This window comes from Antechinus flavipes, chromosome 1 (assembly GCF_016432865.1).
Source record: "Antechinus flavipes isolate AdamAnt ecotype Samford, QLD, Australia chromosome 1, AdamAnt_v2, whole genome shotgun sequence".
Classification (NCBI taxonomy): Eukaryota; Metazoa; Chordata; class Mammalia; order Dasyuromorphia; family Dasyuridae; genus Antechinus; species Antechinus flavipes.
Genome location: NC_067398.1, coordinates 85,568,325 through 85,579,290, shown reverse-complemented (window position 1 = coordinate 85,579,290; position 10,966 = coordinate 85,568,325).

Below are 10,966 nucleotides of genomic sequence, written 5' to 3'. Positions count from 1 at the left end.
GCATCTAGATTCTGCTCCAGCTATGTTCTTCTGTTTCAAATGTGCCTTTTGTAATCAATATTTTGTAAGATTGTGGTTTCTAATACACTCTTCTATCATCTTCTGTTTTATGGATGAGTCATGTTACTCATATTCACAGTTATGATTGCTATATATTTCTCTCCATCCTCTTTTTATCCTTTTTTTTTTTTTATTCTTTCCCTTCCTTAAAAGTCAGTTTTGCTTCTGATCACTGCCTCTCTTAATCAACCCTTCCTCTTATCACCTCCCCCTCTCCTTTTCCTCTTAGCCCCTTCCTCTCCTATGGCAAGGTCTTCCACTGCATCCTGAGGTATTGCTTGCTAGCTGTCCTGATTTTTGTTTCGCCATTGGACTTTGATGACTCTGGAAGAGTGAGGCTGATGACTTTGTGAAAATTCTGCCTTACAGTCCTCTTTGTAGTGGCCAGAAACTGGAAACTGAGTGGATGCCCATCAATTGGAGAATGGCTGAATAAATTGTGGTATATGAATGTTATGGAATATTATTGTTTGATAACAAATGACCAGCAGGAGGATTTCAGAAAGGCCTGGAGAGACTTACATGAACTGATGCTGAGTGAAATGAGCAGGACAGGAGATCATTATATACTTCAACAACAATACTATATAATGATCAATTCTGATGGACATGACTCTCTTCAACAATGAGATGAACCAAATCAGTTCCAATAGAGCAGTAATGAATTGAACCAGCTACACCCAATGAAAGAACTCTGGGAAATAAGTATAAACCACTACATAGAATTCCCAATCCCTCTATTTTTGTCTGCCTGTATTTTTTATTTCCTTTGTAGGATAATTGTATACTATTTCAAAGTCAGATTCTTTTTGTACAGCAAAATAACTGTTTGGACATGTATACATATATTGTATTTAACTTATATTTCAACATATTTAACATATATTGTTCAACTTTCCATCTGGGAAAAGGGGTGGGGGGAAGGAAGGGAAAAGTTGGAACAAAAGGTTGGGCAATTGTCAATTCTGAAAAATTACCTATGCATATATCTTGTAAATAAAAAGCTATAATTAAAAAAAAAAAGAAAAGAAAAGAAAATCTGTCTTACTTAAAACCATTTCATTGGCAAGTGAAGACATCATCAATTGACATCATTTGTCCTCATTGAAAATAATAATGTGTGACTCTAGGCAAGTATTATGCATGTGATCAAGGGTCCAAGACTCCTCCAAAACAACAAAAGTCTCCAGAGTGAGTGAAGGGGCATTTATTACGCTCCTGTGAGAAGTGGACATATACTTATAGTGGAGGAACCTGCTGGAACAGAAACTAGAGCATGCTTATATTAATCAAACCCCTCCCATATGCCGCCCAATCTCTTCCCAGTCATTCCTGATTGATCAATATTTTCTCTCCACTTTCTTCAAGCTCTCTTAGATATAAGCTATCTCCATGTCATGTATCCCATGTTCAAAGATGGTGAAAAACTCCTATGGGCTGTATTGGTTAATATGTAATTAGCTATTAAGCATACTCATTCTCCATTTGCCTTTGCCAGGTCATTGACCCTGACTAATTTGAACCAGATCAAGATATGTGGTAAGACCGGTTTAAAAGGATATGGAGACTTATTTCTGATTGGTTGGATCTATCTGTTAAGCAATATTGTTCATTATTAACAGAATTCTTGGAATTCTAGCTCTCTGTGGAAAACAAACTGTTTTGTTACCTTATCCTGAAACCCCATCTACCACAACAAGTCATCTAAGTTCTCAGCTGCTGTTTTCTGATATATACAATGGGTATAATACCCATTTCTTTATAGGGTTGTTGTGTGAACTAAATAAAATCATTTATATAAGAATTTTGAAGACCTTAAAGCACTGTATAAATACTAGCTAGTTACTATTATCATTTCATTTTCAGCTGTAGGAGTAACTAAGATTATCAAGAATAGTGTCTTGCTAAGAGAGAAGAGGACCAAGACACTTTGGGAAATACTTATATAAAGAGATATTTAAAGAGAATGAGGAGCTAGGGAGGTGATTGAGACTGAGTTAGAATTTCAGAAAGAGTGAAATGCTTCAGAAGCTGATAGTGTAGGAAGAGGTGATTAATGGTGTCTCTGGTGACCTTATAAAGAGAAACTGTAAAATGATAGAAACCAGCCTGATTAGAAGACAAAGATAGGAGAAATAGGATGTAGAATATTAGTGCATCATTAAAGAGGAAAAGGGAAAGGAGGAAAGAAGGGTCAAACCGGAACAATTGAAGTCTAGATAAAAAGGAAAACTTGGGTAAGTACATCAGAGTCAAGAGACTAAAGGTTGTTCTAACAGCAAAGATTTCATTTATTTTGATCAGAAAAATGGAGAGGTAGGTAGAAAGTTGTAGTTGGTGAGTTGAATTTCAAAGTTCCAGAACTGACTTGGAAGTAGTATATTTCAGAGAATAGTGAGATCTAAGATAATATTAGTGGAAGTGGTTTGAATAAAGAATTTGAGGAAAGGGGACATTTTTATGGCAAGGGAGTTAATATGAGTATTGAATTACCTAAAGATGGCTAAGGCAAAGGATGTCATGCTAAAAATCTATGATGAAGAGAAACTGAGGCACAAAATTCTGAGCATTATTTATTAGCAAGACTAGCAGTTGCCAGTAATGGAGGTGAATCAGTGGTCCCTCAGTGACTAAAGATACACTTTACAATCAAGAGTTAGTTACATGATTTCCAGGGACCCAAACTAAACTAAGACAGTAATTGATCTATAAGAAAAATGAAAAGTACGCTATATAGTACAGACTGGCAAGAGGGATCTCTAGAGTTCATAGCAACAGGGAAAACATAGAGTTGAAAATCCTGGAAAATCCTTTGACAGATACTACTTAACACCAGAGAGACCCAGTTGACATATCCATCACTTATCTTCCCTCTCTCAGAGATGCAACCTTTTGGATACATAAGCTCTTATACATTCTGCTGCTAAGGCCTGCAGTATTTAATGCTAACATAATTCATAAATATTAATTTCAATGATTACTAATCTAAATATTATAAGGAATAGGGTGGAAAGAGAAACAGTGAATCAGTTTAAAACTTTATACCTAAGCTAATTGAAGAATTTAAAAAAATAACCTGGAGTTCAGTAGATGACAATTAAAATATGGAAAGGTATCAATATGAGTAGCTTATGCACTCATTGACTTTCTGTAATCTCATTGTTAATATTTTATTTAAGATTTTTGCATCAATATTCAATATGGAAATTGGTCTATAATTTTTTTTTTCTCTGTTTTCATCCTACCTGGTTTAGCTATTAGCGCCATATCTGTGTCATAAAAGAAATTTGATAGAATTCCTTCTTTCTCTATTTTTTCAAATAGTTTATATAGTATTGGAATTAATTGTTCTTTGAATGTTTGGTAGAATTCACATGTAAATCCATCTGATCCTGGAGATTTTTTCTTGGGGAGTTGATTAATAGTTTGTTCTATTTCCTTTTCTAAAATGGGACTGTTTAAATAATATATTTCCTCTTCTGTTAACCTGGGCAATCTATATTTTTGTATATATTCCTCCATTTCATTTAGATAATCAAATTTATTGGTATATAGTTGGGCAAAATAACTACTATTGCTCTAACTTCCTCTTCATTGGTAAAAAATTCTCCCTTTTTATTTTTGAGACTATTTGATTTTCTTCTTTTCGTTTTCTAATCAAATTAACTAAAGGTTTATCTATTTTGTTGTTTTTTTTTTTTCATAAAACTAACTCTTAGCAGGACCAGAAGATCATCATGTACTTCAATAACAATACTATATGATAATCAATTCTGATGGATGTGGCCCTCTTCAAGAATGAAATGAACCAAATCAGTTCCAATAGAGCGGTAATGAACTGAACCAGCTACACCCAGAGAAAGAACTCTGGGAGATGACTATGAACCACTACATAGAATTCCCAATCCTATGGGATTCTATTTTTGCCTGCCTGCATTTTTGATTTCCTTCACAGGCTAATGGTACACTATTTCAAAGTCCGACTCTTTTTACAGCAAAATAACTGTTTGGACACTTATACATATATTGTATTTAACTTATACTTTAACATATTTAACATGTATTGGTCAACCTGCCATCTGGGGAAAGGGATGAGGGAAGGAGGGAAAAAGTTGGAACAAAAGGATTTGCAACTGTCAATGCTGAAAAATTACTTATGCATGTATCTTGTAAATAAAAAGCTATAATAATTTTTTTAAAAAAGAATTTTAAAATAACAAAAAACCCTTAATTTTATTTATTAATTCAATAGTTTTCTTATTTTCAGTTTTATTAATCTCACCTTTTATTTTCAGAATTTCAAATTTGGTATTTAATTAAGGGTTTAATTTATTCTTTTTCTAGCTTTTTTAGTTGTAAGCCCTGTTCATTGATCTTCTCTTTTTCTATTTTATGCAAGTAAGCACCTAGAAATATAAAATTTCCCTTTATAATTGCTTTACCTGCATCCCATACATTTTGGTATGTTGTCTCATTACTATCATTCTCTTGGATGAAATTACTGAGTGTGTCTATGATTTCCTGTTTCACCCATTCATTCTTTATGATTAGATTATTTAATTTTCAATTAACTTTTGGTCTATTTTCTTCTGGCCTTATATTGCATGTAATCTTTATTGCATCATGATCTTAAAAAATGCATTTACTATTTCTGCCTTTCTGAATTTGATTTTGAGGTTTTTATGTCTTAATACATGGTCAATTTTTATATAAGTTTCATGAACTGCTGAGAAAAAAAGTAAACTCCTTTCTGTCTCCATTCAATTTTCTCCAAAGATCTATCATACCTAACTTTTTTTTTTTAAAAAAAACATTTCTTGTTACCTCCTTAACTACTTTCATGTTTATTTTGTGATTCAATTTATCTAGAGATAGATAAGAGCAAGGTTGAGATCCCAAACTAATACAGTTTTCCTGTCTATTTCTTTTTACATCTCTCTTAACTTCTCCTCTAGGAATTTGGATGCTAAACCATTTGGTACATATATGTTTAGTATTGATATTGCTTCATTATCTTTGGGACCCTTTAATAAAATATAGTTTCCTTCCTTATCTCTTTTAACTAGATCTATCTTTGCTTTTACTTGATCCAAGATCAGGATTGCTACCCCTGCTTTTTTTTACTTCACCTAAAGCATAATAGATTCTGTTCTAGCCCTTTACATTCACTCTGTATGTATCACTATACTTTAAATGTGTTTCTTGTAAACAACATATTTTATGGGAGAGTTCATCCCATTCACACTCACAGTTAAAATAAAGAATTCTGTATTTTCTGCCTTCTTATTTAACCTAAGTTATGCTTTTCCCTTTACTTTCCCCCTTCCCTCCTCCTCAGTATTTGCTTTTGATGACCACTCCCTCAAACAGCCCTCCCTCTTTAGCGCCTCTTCCTCCTTTTTTACACCTTTCCCCTAATACTTCTGTTTTCCCTTCTATTAGTCTTACTCTTTCTTTTCCCCTTTCTCTCCTACTTCTCTATAAGGTGAGACAAGTTTCTCTGTGAAACCAAATATGTCTGATATTTTCTGTTTAAGCCAAATCTAATGAGAGTAAGAATCACACAATACTCATCCCTCTCCCTTTCACCCCTCAATTATAATAGGTTTTCTTTGCCTCTTTGTGATATGTAATTTCCCTTATTTTACCTCCTTTTCCCTCTTTTTCCAGTACGATCCTCTTTCCACCACTAGTTTCTTTCACCTCAAGTTTCTTTTTCATATTGTCATAATAAAATGAAATTATACCCACATTCTCTAAGTATACCCATAAGTATAGTTCTCAAGAGTTCTTTTCTTCTTCTTTTTTTTAACCTTTTTATGTTTTTCTTGAGTTTTGTGTTTGGAGATCAAATTTTTGTTTAGTTCTGGTCTTTTCATTTGAAATAGGTGAAATTCATTTGTCATTGAATGTCCATCTTCTTCCTCAAAGTTAATCCTCATTTTAGCTGGATAGTATATTCTTGGCTTTAATCTAAGTTCCTCTGCCTTTTAGAATATCAGATTCCAGGCCCTTCAATGCTGCTAGGTCCTGGGTAATCCTAATTGTGACTCCTCAGTATTTAAATTGTTTCTTTCTGGCTGGTTGTAATATCTTTTCCTTGGTGTGATAATTCTGAAATTTAGCCACAATATTCTTGGGGATTTAATTTTTGGGTCTCTTTCAGGAGATGATTGGTGAATTCATTCAATGGCTATTTTACCTTCTGATTCTAAAATATCAAGACAGTTTTCCCTTATAATTTCTTATAAGATAATGTCTAGGTTCTTTTTTAAATCCTGGCTTTCAGGAAGCCCAATAATCCTTAGATTGTCTCTCCTAGATCTATTTTCCATGTCAGTTGTTTTTCCTAGGAGGTATTTCATATTTTCTTTTATTTATTTATTTATTTTGGTTTTTGTTTGATTCTTGAAGTCTTATTGAACCATTTACTTCCATTTGTATTTTCTAATTTTCTAATTGTAATTTCTAAAACGTAATTCTAATTTTTAGTGTATTATTTTCTTGTTACCTTTTTTAAAGATAACTTTGTAATTGGCCAATTGAATTGTTTTGTTCATTGAATTTTTTTTTTTCATTTCACAAATTTTGCTTTTCAATGAGTTGATATCTTTTTCATATCTATTATTATTATTATATTATATGCTTTTCCCATTCCTTCTTGCAATCATCTCATTTCCTTTCCCTATTTTTCTTCTAACTCTCTTTGAAGATCCATTATGAAATCTTCCAAGAAAGCCTTGTGAAATGTGGACCAGCTCATATCTTCCTTTGTGGCTTCATCTGGAGTTGTTTTGTGTTGGGGTCCTCAACTAGTGCAGACCTGCTGACACCAACTGGTATCTGAGTACTTACCCACAATTATCATTGCCCCTACAACCCTTGGAAGATGGACATCTCTGGGATACAACAGACTAGTTCTGATACCCTTAATGAAGTTAGAGAAGCTTTATTGGTTGGTTACATCATCTTGTCTCTCTTCCTGCTTCCTCTCTCTCCCTCTGCTGACCTGTTCTTATACCCCTCTCATCTCCCCTGCCAACGTGCCCCAACAACAAGTATGTGTTTAGCTTGTGTATCCAGAAGCCCAGCTCCTGAGGTGGTGGGGACAATCTCGATTTGGTGCAAGCTCAATGCTTGTCCTGGAGTGTCTACAGGGTGTGTATCCTGGACCTTTAGCCAGTGAGGCAGAACTCACACCGGAGGCCTCAACATCCATTCCCAAGAGTGAGCTGACTAAAATCCAACCAGCCAAAGACCACAAGGGTCAAGTTTACACAAGACTTATCTTTGCACAGACTTGTTGCCTATGCAAATGTGGCATTGTGTGTAAGATACACAATGAAGGATCTCAAGATTAATGCGGACTCTTGTTATTCTGTTCCCTAGCATTCTTGTTGCTAGGTTCCCTAACAGCTTTGCCTTAGGAAACTCGGGATTTGAGATCTGTTCTTCTCTCTCTCCATAAAAGTTGTCTATGATAAGAGTTCTTTTTGGTTTTTTATTCATATTTTTAAGGCTTGAGATCTGTCCAATGCAAAGGAGAGACAGTTGCTTTAATTTGCCCTGAAGCAATTCAGCTAATTGATTTCAGGTGCTTGGTAATTCAGGCCAGTCCAGCATTCTTCCAGTGCTCAGTGGTTTACAATTTGCCTTTTGTAGCAAATCTGCCAAACCATCTGCATGCAACCAGGACAGAATAGCCTAAGAAGCTCAGAGAAGATTCTCAGGTGTGTGAAAGCTACGATGCTCTCACTCTTCACCTCAGCTTCTTGCCCCAGGCTCCCTGTGTTGTGGTCTGGGCTTGGCAGATTATCCCCCACTTTATTTGAAACAGACCTGTTCTGAAGTTCTTCCAAGGTATCTTCTTTTGAGAATGTTCTGTACTCTAATTATTTGTGGGTCCTTTGATTCCAAAACCATTTTAGAGGCTTAATCTGCTGTTGGTTTGAGAGAAGATCAGAGGAGGTCACAGAAAGTCATGTCTGCTCTCTGCCATCATGGCTCCCCCCGCCTCTAAAAAGCCTCTACCTGTGGGAGAGAGATTTGACTACATTGGTCAAGAACTTCAGTGATTGATATTTAATTTCAATGTTATAATCTTTGCTCTTAATTTGGGCTTAAAAAATAAAAAGCAAGTGTCTCATAGCTGATTTTGTATCCTGGCTAGGTTTATTTGCTGGATGAATGTAAAGGTCTCTGCCAAGGACCATTCGGATATTTATAAAATCATTTACATACAAAATTATCAATTAAATAAAAAAAAATTATCAATTTAAAACTTTTCAGTTTAAAGCAATTGTTTTGGCAGGGCCAGACCAAATAATTTCATCAACCTTATATAATCTTCAGGCCTAACATTCTCCACTTTTGGCTTAAAGAAGCAAACTGAGCTATGTTGTTGGGAGCTTTGTTTTGAATGGTAACACAGAACTTGAGTGAATGAATAACTGGCTAGTCTGGTTCTACCATTAAAGTGGTATAGTCACCAAACAAACAAAAACCATATGATCATCTCAATAGATGCAGAAAAAGCATTTGATAAAATCCAACATCCATTCCTAATAAAAACACTTGAGAGCATAGGAATAAATGGACTTTTCCTTAAAATAGTCAGGAGCATATATTTAAAACCATCAGTAAGCATCATATGCAATGGGGAAAAACTGGAACCTTTCCCAGTAAGATCTGGAGTGAAGCAAGGTTGCCCTCTAGCACCATTATTATTTAATATCGTATTAGAAACACTAGCCTCGGCAATTAGAAACAATAGCCTCGAGAAAGATATTAAAGGAATTAGAGTAGGCAATGAGGAAACCAAACTATCACTCTTTGCAGATGATATGATGGTATACCTAGAGAACCCCAGAGATTCTACTAAAAAGCTATTAGAAATAATTCATAATTTTAGCAAAGTAGCTGGCTACAAAATAAATCCCCATAAATCCTCAGCATTTTTATACATCACCAACAAAACCCAACAGCAAGAGATACAAAGAGAAATTCCATTCAGAATAACTGTTGATACCATAAAATATTTGGGAATCTATCTACCAAAGGAAAGTCAGGAATTATATAAGCAAAATTATAAAAAAGTCTCCACACAAATAAAGTCAGACTTAAATAATTGGAAAAATATTGAGTGCTCTTGGATCGGCCGAGCGAACATAATAAAGATGACAATACTCCCTAAACTAATCTATTTATTTAGTGCTATACCAATCAGACTTCCAAGAAAATATTTTAATGATCTAGAAAAAATAACAACAAAATTCATATGGAACAATAAAAAGTCAAGAATCTCAAGGGAATTAATGAAAAAAAAAATCAAATGAAGGTGGCCTAGCTGTACCTGATCTAAAATTATATTATAAAGCAGCAGTCACCAAAACCATTTGGTATTGGCTAAGAAATAGATTAGTGGATCAGTGGAAAAGATTAGGTTCACAAGACAGAATAGTCAACTATAGCAATCTAGTGTTTGACAAACCCAAAGCCCCTAACTTCTGGGAAAATAATTCATTATTTGATAAAAACTGCTGGGATAATTGGAAATTAATATGGCAGAAATTAGGCATGGACCCACACTTAACACCATATACCAAGATAAGATCAAAATGGGTCCATGACCTAGGCATAAAGAACGAGATTATAAATAAATTAGAGAAACATAGAATAGTTTATCTCTCAGACTTGTGGAGGAGAAAGAAATTTGTGACCAAAGATGAACTAGAGACCACTATTGATCACAAAATAGAAAATTTTGATTACATCAAATTAAAAAGCCTTTGTACAAACAAAACTAATGCAAACAAGATTAGAAGGGAAGCAACAAACTGGGAAAACATCTTCACAGTTAAAGGTTCTGATAAAGGCCTCATTTCCAAAATATATAGAGAACTGACTCAAATTTATAAGAAATCAAGCCATTCTCCAATTGATAAATGGTCAAAGGATATGAACAGACAATTTTCAGAGGATGAAATTGAAACTATTACCACTCATATGCAAGAGTGTTCCAAATCATTATTGATCAGAGAAATGCAAATTAAGACAACTCTGAGATACCACTACACACCTGTCAGATTGGCTAAGATGACAGGAAAAAACAATGATGAATATTGGAGGGGATGCAGGAAAACTGGGACACTAATGCATTGTTGGTGGAGTTGTGAACGAATCCAACCATTCTGGAGAGCAATCTGGAATTATGCCCCAAAATTATCAAATTGTGCATACCCTTTGATCCAGCAGTGTTACTACTGGGCTTATATCCCAAAGAAATACTAAAGAAGGGAAAGGGACCTGTATGTGCCAAAATGTTTGTAGCAGCCCTGTTTGTAGTGGCTAGAAACTGGAAAATGAATGGATGCCCATCAATTGGAGAATGGCTGGGTAAATTGTGGTATATGAATGTTATGGAATATTATTGTTCTGTAAGAAAGTGGTATAGTCACTTTGAAGCATTTTACATTATTATTAGAAACTATATAAATGTCACTTACCATGTTACTTATGAGTGGTTGGTTGTATATGTAGAAAACATCTAAGAGGACTTCAGAGTTAAGAGAAGTGATTAGGGAGATTGTTTCTCCTCCATACTCAAGGGTTGCCCTTAGGATTCTTAGAGAGTTTGAGGGTAATGTTGTAATGCCAATCTGTCTCTGAGAATTTAGATCTGCTATGGTGAGTGCAAATTGGACTGAATGAGGTACTCCAGTGAGTGTGTGAATGTCAACATGCCCCATGTATAGGGTAAAAAATCTGGAGTATGAATAGCTATTACTTATCTCATCATCCTGTTCTGCCATCACACCTCCCATTGCATTTTAGAGGCTGTGGTATGGCTTACATACACACCAACTGATGATTCTATTGGTTGTATTATGAGTCCAAAACATATGCA